Genomic DNA, 12,840 nt, shown 5'->3' with positions numbered 1-12,840 from the left:
TATTTCTTTAATAAGTTCGAATTCTCTCATCTCTACCTCCTCCTTCTATTCTTCTTTTCCTCTGACACCTCAAGGAATCTCTATACTGTGACATAGAGGATTCCCTACTTTCTTGTTCTCTTCTCTTTCATATGAGCAGGAACAAAGATAAAGGCATACTTGTTCAAGCTGATCCTGAACCTGAAAGGACCTTGAAGAGAAAGCTAAGAGAAGCTAAAGAACAATTCTCTTTAGAGGGCCTAACAGAGCTTTTCAAAGAAGAAGAAACCATGGCAGCCAAAAACAACAATGCCAACAATGCAAGGAAGGTGCTTGGTGACTTTACTGCACCTACTCCTGATTTCTATGGGAGAAGCATCTCAATCCCTGCCATTGGAGCAAACAACTTTGAGCTTAAGCCTCAATTAGTTTCTCTAATGCAACAGAATTGCAAGTTTCATGGACTTCCATTGGAAGATCCTCATCAGTTCTTAGCTGAGTTCTTGCAAATCTGTGACACTGTCAAGACCAATGGGGTTGACCCTGAAGTCTACAGACTTATGCTCTTTCCTTTTGCTGTAAGAGACAGAGCTAGAACATGGTTGGATTCACAACCTAAGGAAAGCATGAACTCTTGGGAAAAGCTAGTCAGTGCCTTCTTGGCAATGTTCTTTCCACCTCAAAAATTGAGTAAGCTTAGAGTGGAAGTCCAAACCTTTAGACAGAAGGATGGTGAGTCCCTCTATGAAGCTTGGGAGAGATACAAGCAATTGATCAGAAGGTGCCCTTCTGACATGCTTTCAGAATGGAGCATCATAGGTATTTTCTATGATGGTCTGTCTGAACTATCCAAGATGTCATTGGATAGCTCTGCTGGAGGATCTCTTCATCTGAAGAAGACGCCTGCAGAAGCTCAAGAACTCATTGAAATGGTTGCAAATAACCAATTCATATACACCTTTGAAAGGAATCCTGTGGATAATGGGACAACTCAGAAGAAAGGAGTTCTTAAGATTGATACTCTGAATGCCATATTGGCTCAGAATAAAATATTGACCCAACAAGTCAATATGATTTCTCAGAGTCTGTCTGAAATGCAAGCAGCAACAGGCAATACTAAGGAAGCTTCCTCTGAAGAAGAAGCTTATGATCCTGAGAACCCAGCAATGGAAGAGGTGAATTACATGGGAGAATCCTATGGAAACACCTATAATCCTTCATGGAGAAATTATCCAAATCTCTCATGGAAGGATCAACAGAGACCTCAACAAGGTTTCAACAACAACAATGGTGGAAGAAACAGGTTTAGCAATAGCAAGCCTTTTCCATTATCTTCTCAGCAACAGACAGAGAATTCTAGGCAAAACCCCTCTGACTTAACAACCATTGTCTCTGATCTAATCAAAACCACTCAAAGTTTCATGACTGAAACAAGGTCCTCCATTAGAAATTTGGAGGCACAATTGGGTCAGCTGAGTAAGAAAATTACTGAACTCCCTCCTAGCACTCTCCCTAGCAATACAGAAGAGAATCCAAAAAGAGAGTGCAAGGCCATAACCACATCTCACATGGCCGAACATGGAGAGGAGGAAGAGGTAGTGATTCCCACTGAGGAAGACCTCAATGGACACCCACTGACATCCATGGAGTTCCCTAAAGAGGAACTATAGGAATCTGAGGCTTACGCTGAGACCATAGAGATTCCATTAAATTTACTTTTGCCATTCATGAGCTCTGATAAGTATTCTTCCTCTGAAGAGGATGAAGATGTTATTGAAGAGCAAGTTGCTAAGTACCTTGGAGCAATCATGAAGCTAAATGCCAGGTTGTTTGGTAATAAGACTTGGGAGGATGAACCTCCATTGCTCATCAAAGAACTGGATGACCTGACTAGGCAGAGATTACCTTAAAAGAGACAGGACCCTGGAAAATTCTCCATCCCTTGTACCATAGGCACCATGACCTTTGAGAAGGCTCTGTGTGACCTAGGGTCAAGCATAAACCTTATGCCTCTCTCTGTAATAGAGAAGCTACGGATCATTGAGGTACAAGCTGCAAGAATCTCACGAGAGATGGCAGACAATTCAAAGAAACAGGCTTATGGACTTGTAGAGGATGTCTTGGTAAAGGTTGAAGGCCACTACATCCCTGCTGACTTCATAATCCTAGAGACTGGGAAATGTATGGATGAATCCATCATCCTTGGCAGACCCTTCCTAGCCACAGCAAAAGCTGTGATTAATGTTGACAGAGGAGAATTGATCATTCAAGTGAATGGAGACCCCCTTATGTTTAAAGCTCAAGGATATCCCTCTGTCACCATGGAGAGGAAGCACGAAGAGCTTCTCTCAAAACAGAGTAAAACAGAGCCCCCACAGTCAAACTCTAAGTTTGGTGTTGGGAGGCCACAACCAAACTTTAAGTTTGGTGTTGAACCCCCACATTCAAACTCTAAGTTTGGTGTTGGGAGATTCCAACATTGCTCTGAACATCTGTGAGGCTCCATGAGAGCCCACTGTCAAGCTATTGACATTAAAGAAGCGCTTGTTGGGAGGCAACCCAATCTTTACTTATCTATGTTAAATTTCTATTTTCTATTGTTATTTTATGTTTTCTGTAGGTTGATGATCATGTGAAGTCACAAAAACAATTGAAAAAACAAAAACAAAGTGAAAAACAGAATGAAAAATAGAACACCCTGGAGGAGATAGTTATTGGCGTTTAAACGCCAGTAAAGGTAGCAAAATGGGCGTTAAACGCCCAGTCTGGCACCATTCTGGGCGTTTAACGCCAGAAAAGGGCACCAGACTGGCGTTTAATGCCAAGAATGGGCAAGAAGCTGGCGTTAAACGCCAGAAATGGGCAGCAGCCTGGCGTTTAACGCCAGGATTGGCAGAAAGGGGCGTTTTGCACGCCACTTGGTGCAGGGATGAGATATCCTTGACACCTCAGGATATGTGGACCCCACAGGATCCCCACCTACCCCACCACTCTCTCTCTTCTTCACCCATTCACCAATCACTTCAATACCTCTTTCCCAAAAAACCCCTCACCTATCAAATCCCACTATTCTCTTTACCACTCACATCCATCCTTCATAAAACCCCACCTACCTCACCATTCAAATTCACTTTCCCTCCTAAACCCACCCTCTATAGCCAAACCATATAAAACACCACTTCTCCCCCTTGACCGAAACACAAAACCCACTCCATCTCCTCTATTTCTTCTTCTTCTACTCTCTTCTTTCTTCTTTTGCTCGAGGACGAGCAACCTTCTAAGTTTGGTGTGGTAAAAGCTAAAGCTTTTTGTTTTTCCATAACCATTTATGGAACCAAAGGCCGGAGAAACCTCTAGAAAGAGGAAAGGGAAGGCAAAAGCTTCCACCTCCGAGTCATGGGAGATGGAGAGATTCCTCTCAAGGGTGCATCAAGAACACTTCTATGAAGTTATGGCCAAGAAGAAGGTGATTCCTGAGGTCCCTTTTAAGCTCAAAAAGGGCGAATATCTGGAGATCCGACATGAGATCCGAAGAAGAGGTTGGGAAGTTCTCACCAACCCCATTCAACAAGTCAGAATCTTAATGGTTCAAGAGTTCTATGCCAATGCATGGATCATCAAGAACCATGATCAAAGTGTGAACCCGGACCCTAAGAATTGGCTTACAATGGTCTGAGGGAAATACTTAGATTTTAGTTCGGAAAATGTAAGGTTGGCATTCAACTTGCCCATGATGCAAGGAGATGCACACCCCTACACTAGAAGGGTCAACTTTGATCAAAGGTTGGACCAAGTCCTCATGGACATCTGTGAAGAGGGCGCTCAATGGAAGAGAGATTCAAGAGAGAAGCTGGTTTAACTAAGAAGGCATGACCTCAAGCCCGCGGCTAGGGAATGGTTGGAGTTCATCCAACGCTCAATCATTCCCACTAGCAACCAGTCCGAAGCTACTATAGACCGGGCTATCATGATACATAGCATCATGATTGGAGAGGAAGTGGAAGTTCATGAGGTTATATCCCAAAAACTCTACAAGGTGGCGGATAAGTCCTCTCCTTTGGCAAGGTTAGCCTTCCCTCATCTCATCTGTCACCTCTGCAATTCAGCTGGAATTGACATAGAGGAAGACATCCTCATTGATGAGGACAAGCCCATCACTAAGAAAAGGATGGAGCAAACAAGAGATCCCACTCATGGACAAGAGCATGAGGAATTTCCTCATCATGAAATCTCTGAGATGCCTCAAGGGATGCATCTTCCTCCACAAAACTATTGGGAGCAAATCAACACCTCCCTAGGAGAATTAAGTTCCAACATGGGACAACTAAGGGTGGAGCACCAAGAGCATTCCATCCTCCTCCATGAAATTAGAGAAGATCAAAGAACCATGAGAGAGGAGCAACAAAGGCAAGGAAGAGACATTGAGGAGCTCAAGCACTCCATAAGATCTTCAAGAGGAAGAACAAGCCGCCATCACTAAGGTGGACCCGTTCTTTAACTTTCTTGTTCTTTATTTTCCTGTTTTTCGAAAGTTATGCTTTATGTTTATTTATGTTTGTGTCTTTATTACATGATCATTAGTGTCTAAGTGTCTATGCCTTAAAGCTATGAAAATGAATCCATCACCTTTCTTAAATGAAAAATGTTTTTAATTGAAAAAGAAAAAGAAGTGCATGAATTTCAAATTTTAAAACAGTTTAATTATCTTGATGTGGTGGCAATACTATTGTTTTTCTGAATGAATGCTTGAACAGTGCATATTTTTGAATTTGATTGTTTATGAATGTTAAAATTGTTGGCTCTTGAAAGAATGAAAGGAAAAGGAGAAATGTTATCTGATGATCTAAAAAATCATAAAATTGATTCTTGAAGCAAGAAAAAGCAGTGAAAAGCTTGCAAAAAAAAAAAAAGAAGCAAGCAGAAAAAGCCAATACCCCTTTAAACCAAAAGGCAAGGGTGATAAAAAGGATCCAAGGCTTTGAGCATCAGTGGATAGGAGGGCCCACAGGAATAAAATCCTGGCCTAAGCGGCTAAACCAAGCTGTCCCTAACCATGTGCTTGTGGCGTGAAGGTGTCAAGTGAAAACTTGAGACTGAGTGGTTAAAGTCGAGGTCCAAAGCAAAAAGAAGAGTGTGCTTAAGAACCCTGGACACCTCTAATTAGGGACTCTAGCAAAGCTGAGTCATAATCTGAAAAGGTTCACCCAGTTATGTGACTGTGGCATTTATGTATCCGGTGGTAATACTGGAAAACAAAGTGCTTAGGGCCACGGCCAAGACTCATAAAGTAGCTGTGTTCAAGAATCAACATACTTAACTAGGAGAATCAATAACACTATCTGGAATCTGAGTTCCTATAGATGCCAATCATTCTGAACTTCAAGGAATAAAGTGAGATGCCAAAACTGTTCAGAAGCAAAAAGCTAAAAGCCCCGCTCATCTAATTAATACTGATCTTCATAGATGTTTTTGGAATTCATTGTATATTCTCTTCTTTTTATCCTATTTGATTTTTAGTTGCTTGGGGATAAGCAACAATTTAAGTTTGGTGTTGTGATGAGCGGATAATTTATACGCTTTTTGGCATTGTTTTTAGTATGTTTTTAGTATATTTTAATTAGTTTTTATTATATTTTTATTATTTTTTATTTAAAAATCATATTTCCAGACTTTACTATGAGTTTGTGTGTTTTTCTATAATTTCAGGTATTTTCTGGCTGAAATTGAGGGACCTGAGCAAAAATCTTATTCAGAGGCTGAAAAAGGACTGCAGATGCTGTTGGATTCTGACCTCCCTGCACTCAAAGTGGATTTTCTGGATCTACAGAAGCCCAATTGGCGCGCTCTCAATTGCGTTGGAAAGTAGACATCCTGGGCTTTCCAGCAATATATAATAGTCCATACCTTGCCCGAGATTTGATGGCCCAAACCGGCGTTCCAAGTCAGCTCAAGAATTCTGGCGTTTAACTCCAAAACTGGCACAAAAGCTAGAGTTAAACGCCCAAACTGGCACAAAAGCTGGCGTTTAACTCCAAGAAAAGTCTCTACATGCAAATGCTTCAATGCTCAGCCCAAGCACACACCAAGTGGGCCCGGAAGAAGATTTCTGCATTAATTACTGATTTCTGTAACCCTAGGCTACTAGTTTTCTATAAATAGGACCTTTTGCTATTGTATTTTTCATCTTGGGACGTTTAGTCCTTAGACCTTTGAGGCTGGCCATTCGGCCATGCTTACACTATTTGTTCTTATGTATTTTCAACGGTGGAGTTTCTACACACCATAGATTAAGGTGTGGAGCTCTGCTGTTCTTCATGAATTAATACAAAGTACTATTGTTTTTCTATTCAACTCAAGTCTATTTCTTCTCCAAGATATCCATTCATTCTTCAACTTGATGAATGTGATGATCCGTGACACTCATCATCATTCTCACCTATGAACATGTGCTTGACAACCACCTCTGTTCTACTAGCAATGGCTTGAATGTGTATCTCTTGGGTTTCTAATCTCAGATTGGAACCTTCGTGGTATAGGCTAGAATTATTGACGGCCATTCTTGAGATCCGGAAAGTCTAAACCTTGTCTGTGGTATTCCGAGTAGGATCTGGGAAGGGATGACTGTGATGAGCTTCAAACTCGCGATTGTGGGGCGTGTGACAGACGCAAAAGGATCAATGGATCCTATTCCGACATGATCGAGAACCGACAGCTGATTAGCCGATGTTGTGACAGAGCATCAGGACCATTTTCACTAAGACGACGGGATGTAGACATTGACAACGGTGATGCCCAACATAAAGCTTGCCATGGAAAGGAGTATGAATGATTGGAAGAAGGCAATAGGAAAGCAGAGGTTCAAGGGGAACAAAGCATCTTCATACGTTTATCTGAAATCCATCAATGAATTACATAAGTATCTCTATCTTTATTTTATGTTTTATTCATCTTTTAATTATCAATCCTCCATCATCATTTGAATCTGCCTGACTGAGATTTACAAGATGACCATAGCTTGCTTCAAGCCGACAATCTCCGTGGGATCGACCCTTACTCACGTAAGGTTTATTACTTGGACAACCCAGTGCACTTGCTGGTTAGTTGTGCAGAATTGTGACAAAGTGTGATTCACGTTTGAGAGCTCCAAGTCCTTTGGCACCATTGTTGATGATCACAATTTCGTGCACCAATGGGGTATTGACTTCATGGGGCCTTTCCCACCATCATACTCAAACACATATATTCTGGTGGCAGTAGACTATGTATCTAAATGGGTAGAGGCAATTGCAATACCCACTAATGATACTAAGACAATGCTGAAGTTCCTCCAGAAATATATCTTCAGCAGGTTTGGTGTCCCTAGAGTACTAATCAGTGATGGGGGCACTCACTTCTGCAATAAACAGCTCTACTCTGCTATGATCCGATATGGAATTAGCCACAAAGTAGCAACTCCATATCATCCACAGATAAATGGGCAGACTGAAGTCTCTAATAGAGAACTAAAAAGAATCCTGGAATGAATTGTAATTACCCGTAGAAGGGATTGGGCAAGAAGCTTGGATGAGGCTCTGTGGGCATACAGAACAGCATTCAAGACTCCTATAGGGACCTCTCCATACCAGCTTGTGTAATATAAGGCCTGTCATTTACCCGTGGAACTAGAACATCAGGCCTACTGGGCAACCAGATTCCTGAACTTTGATGCCAAGTTAGCTGGAGAGAAAAGATTGCTCCAGCTGAATGAGCTAGAGGAATTCAGACTCAATGCTTTCGAAAATGCTAAGATTTACAAAGAGAAAGCAAAAAGGTGGCATGATAAGAAACTGTCACCCAGAGTCTTTGAACCAGGACAAAAGGTTCTGCTGTTCAACTCTAGACTCAGATTATTCCCCGGGAAACTGAAATTCCGGTGGAAGGGACCATATGTGATTACAAGTGTGTCACCATATGGATATGTGGAGCTTCAAGACATTGATTCTAATAAGAAATTCATTGTTAATGGACAAATAATCAAGCATTATCTTGAAGGCAATGTTGAGAAAGAATGCTCAAAGCTGAGGCTAGATTAAAAGCTCAACAAGGTCCAGCTAAAGACAATAAAGAAGCGCTTGCTGGGAGGCAACCCAGCCATTTGTAAAGCTTATTTGTTATTCAAATAATAATTATACGAGTTTAATATAAATAATCTTCAAGGTAAAGTATCAATTGCATAAGTTCACAGAGTTACAGAAGGATTCAGAGTACAAAACAGGGAAAATGAGCTCACTAGCAAGAAAACGCCAGTAAGAGGTACAATTGGGCGTTAAACGCCCAAAAGAAGCTTCTACTGGGCGTTTAACGCCAGTAATGATACCTTTCTGGGTGTTAAATGCCAGAATGGGTACCATTCTGGGCGTTTTAACGCCAAGTTTGCAGCATCCTGGGCGTTCAGAAAAATGCCCAGTGACAAAAGATTTCTGGCGTTTAACGCCAGCCAAAAGTAACAGCTGGGCGTTAAACGCCCAAAAGAGGCTACAGATGGGCGTTAAACGCCCAAAACAAGCAGCAGTTGGGCGTTTAACGCCAGGATTGTGGAGGGGAGGAAGTTTTTGTTCCCAACTTGATTTTTTTTCAAATTTTCATATTTCCATCCATACTTTCTTGCATAAACATGTTCCCATACTTTCATTTTTCAAACTCTTTTCCAAAAATATTAAAAATATCTTAATCCTAAAATTAAATCTTTCTCAATTCTTCTTCAACTTCTTTTCAAATTTTTTTCAAAACAAATCTATCTTTTTCAAATCTTTTCAACTCATCAATATCTTTTTCAAATCTTCACAATATCTTTTTTTTTTTAAAACAAATCTATCTTTTTCAAATATCTTTCATATCTTTTCAATTTTAAATTACATCTTTTTCCTATCATACTTATCTTTTACAAATCACATTTTCTATCATATCTTTTTCAAAAATTTTTGAAAACCCACCCTCCTTCTCTTTAAATCCACGTCCGGCCTCCCTCATCTCCTCCACAATTCGAACTTGGCTCTCCCTATATCCCTCTCCTTTCCTTTCTTTTGCTTGAGGACAAGCAAACCTCTAAGTTTGGTGTGTTTATCCATGATCACTAAGCCAATACTCACCAAGATCATGGCTCCTAAGGGAAAACAAACCACCTCAAGAGGCAAGAAAGAGAATATTCCAAAACCACTTTGGAATCAAGGGAAGTTCTTAACCAAAGAACATTCAAACCATTACTACAAAATAATGGGTCTAAGGTCAATGATCTCGGAAGTTAAATTCGATCTAAAAGAAGACAAATATCTGGAGATCCAAGAGCAAATTCGAAACAGGAGTTGGGAAATCCTAGCTAATCCTGAGACAAAGGTGGGAAGAAACATGATTCAAGAATTCTACTCTAATATGTGGCAGACAGACAGGCAGAGAATAGCTGGAACCGCATTCTATGACTATCAAACTCTGGTCAGAGGGAAGATTGTTCACCTCCACCCTGACAAAATAAGAGAGATCTTCAAGTTGCCTCAACTGCAAGATGACCCAGACTCCTTTAATAGGAGAATGATGAGACTGATGAGCGGATAATTTATACGCTTTTTGGCAATGTTTTTAGTATGTTTTTAGTATATTTTAGTTAGGTTTTATTATATTTTTATTAGATTTTATTTAAAATTCACTTTTTTGGACTTTACTATGAGTTTGTGTATTTTTCTGTGATTTCAAGTATTTTCTGGCTGAAATTGAGGGACCTGAGCAAAAATCTGATTCAGAGGCTGAAAAAGGACTGCAGATGCTATTGGATTCTGACCTCCCTGCACTCGAAGTGAATTTCCTGGAGCTACAGAAGCCCAATTGGCGCGCTCTCAATTGCGTTGGAAAGTAGACATCCTGGGCTTTCCAGAAATATATAATAGTTAATACTTTGCTCAAGATTTGATGGCCCAAACTGGCGTTCCAAGTCAGCTTAAGAATTCTGGCGTTTAACGCCAGAACTGGCATAAAAGCTGGAGTTAAACGCCCAAACTGGCACAAAAGCTGGCGTTTAACTCCAAGAAAAGTCTCTACACATGAAAGCTTCAATGCTCAGCCCAAGCACACACCAAGTGGGCCCCGGAAGTGGATTTTTTACACTAAACACCCTAGCTTACTCATTTTCTGTAACCCTAGGTCACTAGTTTACTATAAAAACTACTTTTAGTAATTCATCCTGTACCTCATGACACTTTACACGTTTCATATTGTATCTTCTATGGCATTGAGTCTCTGAACCCCATTGTTGGGGGTGAGGAGCTCTGCTGTGTTTCGATGAATTAATGCAATTACTACTATTTTCCATTCTATCATGCTTGCTTCTATTCTAAGATATTCATTCACACTTCAACCTGATGAATGCGATGATCCGTGACACTCATCATCATTCTCACCTATGAACGCGTGCCTGACAACCACTTCTGTTCTACATGCAATCAAGCTTGAATGTGTATCTCTTGGGTTTCTAATCTAAGATTGAAACCTTTGTGGTATAGGCTAGAATTATTGGCGGTCATTCTTGAGATCCGAAAAGTCTAAACCTTGTCTGTGGTATTCCGATAGGATCTGGGAAGGGATGATTGTGACGAGCTTCAAACTCGCGATTGTTGGGCGTGTGACAGACGCAAAAGGATCAATGGATCCTATTCCAACATGATCGAGAACCGACAGATGATTAGTCGTGCGGTGACAACGCATTTGGAACATTTTCACTGAGAGGACGGGAAGTAGCCATTGACAATGGTGATGCCCAACATAAAGCTTGCCATGGAAGGAGCCTTGCGTGTGTGAAGAAGAAGATAGTAGGAAAGCAGAGATTCAGGGGACGGAGCATCTCCAAAACCTCAACTTGTTCTCCATTACTGCAAAACAAGTATTTATTTCATGTTCTTTTACTTTTTACAATTGAATCTGAGAATTATTGATATCCTGACTAAGAGTTACAAGATAACCATAGCGTGCTTCAAGCCGACAATCTCCGTGGGATCGACCCTTACTCATGTAAGGTATTACTTGGACGACCCAGTGCACTTACTGGTTAGTTGTGTGGAATTGCAAAAGTGTGATTGTGATTTCGTGCACCGGAGACCAAATAAGAGCTTGGACAAAATTCTAGAGGACATATGCCTCCCCGGAGCCAAATGGACAACCAACACAAAGGATGTCCCAAACCAACTCAAGAGAGGAGATCTCAAACCAGTCGCCAGAGGCTGACTAGACTTGATTGGCGTTCTATACTGCCCACTAGCAACTGCTCTGAAGTCACCATCAAAAGAGCAGTGATGATTCATTGCATTATGTTGGGAAAAGAAGTAGAAGTTCATTAGCTGATTTCTTGTGAGCTTTACACAATTGCAAACAAGAACTCCAAAGATGCCAAATTGGCTTATCCAAGCTTAATCTCTCTACTATATAAAGATGCTGGGATAAAGATGGGAGTAGATGAGTATATCTCAGTTGAGCAACCAATCACCAAAAAGACAATGGAAGGACAACAAGTGCAGGACGACCCCATCAAGAGGAGAGCACAGGATTTCCTCCCGGAAATCCCTCAAATTGAATACTGGGAGCACCTAGAAGCATCTATCACCAAGTTGCAAGAAGCTATGGATCAACTGAAGGAAGAACAGCAAAATCAAAACAGCATGCTCTGCAAACTGCTTAGGGAACAAGAAGAGCAAGGGCGTGAATTGAAGGAACTGAAGTGCCAGAAGCTATCTCTTGAAGGGCCAAGCACCCCACAGACTAAAGAGGCATTTACCTCCCAAAATAAAGGTTGTTGAGTCCTAATCTTAACCTTAACTCTGTGATAATTGTTCTTATTAGAAATCTACCTTAGAAGTTATATATGAGTAGTAGTAATTAGTATCTTTATTTTTAATTTTATCTCCAATTTAGCTATAATTTATTTTTCTCATCATCATTAAACATGAATAAAATAGCAGATTTTTAGAATAAGGAGGCAATAATTTTTTTCAAGTCTTTAATAAGAAAAATTCAAATTATTTATATGTGGTGGCAATACTCTTTGTCTTCTGAATGAATGCTTGAACAGTGCATAATTTTGATAGTGGAGTTTATGAATGTTAAATCTGTTGGCTCTTGAAAGAATGACGAAAGAGGAAAAATGTTATTGATAATCTGAAATATCATAAAATTGATTCTTGAAGCAAGAAAAAGCAGCAATATATATATAGAAAGAAAAAGAAAAAGCAAGCAGAAAAAGCCAATAGCCCTTTAAACCAAAAGGCAAAGGGAAAAAAAGGATCCAAGGCTTTGAGCATTAATGGATAGGAGGGCCAAAGGAATAAAATCCTGGTCTAAGCGGCTAAACCAAGCTGTCCCTAACCATGTGCTTGTGGCATGCAGGTCCAAGTGAAAAGCTTGAGACTGAGTGGTTAAAGTCGTGATCCAAAGCAAAAAGAGAGTGCTTAAGAACTCTGGACACCTCTAATTGGGGACTTTAGCAAAGATGAGTCACAATCTAAAAAGGTTCACCCAGTTATGTGTCTGTGGTATTTATGTATCCAGTGGTAATACTGGAAAACAAAGTGCTTAGGGCCACGGCTAAGACTCAGAAAGCAGCTGTGTTCAAGAGTCAACATACTAAACTAGGAGAATCAATAACACTATCCGAATTTTAAGTTCCTATAGATGCCAATCATTCTAAACTTCAAAGGATAAATTGAGATGCCAAAACTGTTCAGAAGCAAAAAGCTACTAGTCCCGCTCATCTAATTAGAATTTAAGCTTCATACAGAAACTCTGAGATGATTTTGCCTCTTGATTTTCTTTCTATTCTATGTTATTTATCTAGTTGCCTGAGGA

The 12,840-nt window shown here is 40.4% G+C and overlaps 1 non-coding gene across 1 annotated transcript; it reads right to left on the bottom strand.

The window, feature by feature from the left end:
* Positions 1 to 671: 671 nt before the first annotated feature.
* Positions 672 to 779, bottom strand: LOC148572225 (small nucleolar RNA R71). The gene has a single exon (XR_015880391.1). It is a non-coding gene; the product is annotated as a small nucleolar RNA R71 (small nucleolar RNA).
* Positions 780 to 12,840: the final 12,061 nt, after the last annotated feature.

The sequence above is a fragment of the Arachis ipaensis genome, chromosome B3 (genome assembly GCF_059453495.1).
Source record: "Arachis ipaensis isolate K30076 ecotype BB chromosome B3, ASM5945349v1, whole genome shotgun sequence".
Classification (NCBI taxonomy): domain Eukaryota; kingdom Viridiplantae; phylum Streptophyta; class Magnoliopsida; order Fabales; family Fabaceae; genus Arachis; species Arachis ipaensis.
The sequence above is the reverse complement of the archived record's forward strand: the minus strand, read 5'-3'. Positions and strand labels throughout refer to the sequence as shown.